Genomic DNA, 1,453 nt, shown 5'->3' on the forward strand with positions numbered 1-1,453 from the left:
AGAGGCGGGGGAGTGCAGACTGAGGCCCCTGTGGTGAGGGAAGGAATGGGGCTGGGGCAGGTGCTGCCCAGTCAGGGCAGGACAGGGCATGGGATAGAGCTGTGAGAGGCTCATCCAGGGGTGTGGGGAAGGGGGGTGGATCCTACCACTATGCGCAACCCTGGGGGAGCCATAGGGGGGGTGTGTCCCCCAGATCTGTGCGCAGGGTGAAGGCAGGCTGCCGCTGCAGGTCAGGAGTGGTACCAAGCTCTTCCCAGTGGGGGAGGAGGGGGGCTGGGCTGGGGCTGCACTGGGAGGGGGCTATGGTGAATCTTGGGGTGGGCTCCCTCCCAGCACCACCACCACCTGCCCTGTGTGCAGCCTGGGCCCAGACTCCCCTGCATGGGAAGAGCCTGGTGCTGCCCCCAACCCCAGCCCACAGCAAAAGCCCGCCCTTGCGCTGTGCACAGATCCAGGACACACACTCCACTATGGCTCCCCTGGGGATGCATGTACCAGTAGGATCCACACCCTCCCCTCCCCAATGAACCTCTCATGGCTCTGTCCAGTGCCTGCTCCTGCCCCAGCCCCATTCCCTCCCTCACTCCAGGGGCCTCAATCTGCCCTCCCTGTCCCCACTATGACCCTTCCCTCCCCCCACACATGCACACAGCATTTATCAGTGACATTAATGGCCACAGACAAAAGAAAGCTGATTGCCGACAATGTCAATTTTCCTTTTATTGGTGCCAATACAAAATGGACCGACACACCTCTACTTTCAAAGGATTTTTTTAATGCTACTTTTGACACTAATGATTTTTAAGTCAAGTCTATACTAGAATCTACTAGCTTAACTAAATCCACTTAAACTGTTTATTTGACGTATATAAGCTACTCCTGCTTAGAGAACAAATTACTCAGTGCAATAGATTGAAGAGTGATATTGTCATAATTTTAATAACCTGGTACACAGTTCTTTCCACCACTTGCATGCAACTCCTCTTGTAAATAAAGTGGAAAATCCCCCTTTCTAATATAACATGCATGACTAGGTGTCCTCTGTAAAAGATCACACTAATGAAGCATCTAAACTATTCTGGTATGTCTCTCATTTAAGCCACATTTGCTTGCTGAAGGATGCAACTCCCATTGAAAATCAAGAGGTATTTGTCCTATTATAAAAGGAGAAAAGAGCCAGGCCCCTAAGTACAGGCTAGAAAGGATATTCATCTCTGTGCTTGGCATAGAAAACAGCAGCTTGTATAAGCTTTCTGCTTTGGGTTGAATTTCACCTGCTATAAAAGCAGAACATTCTCTACCTACCTAGAGAACAAGGGTATTGCACTCAAAAGGGAACTTATAAAGGTTCAACTATTTGCTCTAAACAAAACAAAAAAACAAAAATGGTGAACTGAGTTTAAGGCCCCATGAGCTCCCTCTGGTGGCTAACACATGAAAATACTTCTTTCCC

At 49.6% G+C, this 1,453-nt stretch overlaps 1 protein-coding gene across 1 annotated transcript in view; it reads right to left on the bottom strand.

The window, feature by feature from the left end:
- Positions 1-1,453, bottom strand: part of NARS (asparaginyl-tRNA synthetase) — a 20,592-nt gene that overhangs the window by 11,128 nt on the left and 8,011 nt on the right.

The sequence above is a fragment of the Alligator sinensis genome, unplaced genomic scaffold, assembly GCF_000455745.1.
Source record: "Alligator sinensis unplaced genomic scaffold, ASM45574v1 scaffold347_1, whole genome shotgun sequence".
Classification (NCBI taxonomy): domain Eukaryota; kingdom Metazoa; phylum Chordata; order Crocodylia; family Alligatoridae; genus Alligator; species Alligator sinensis.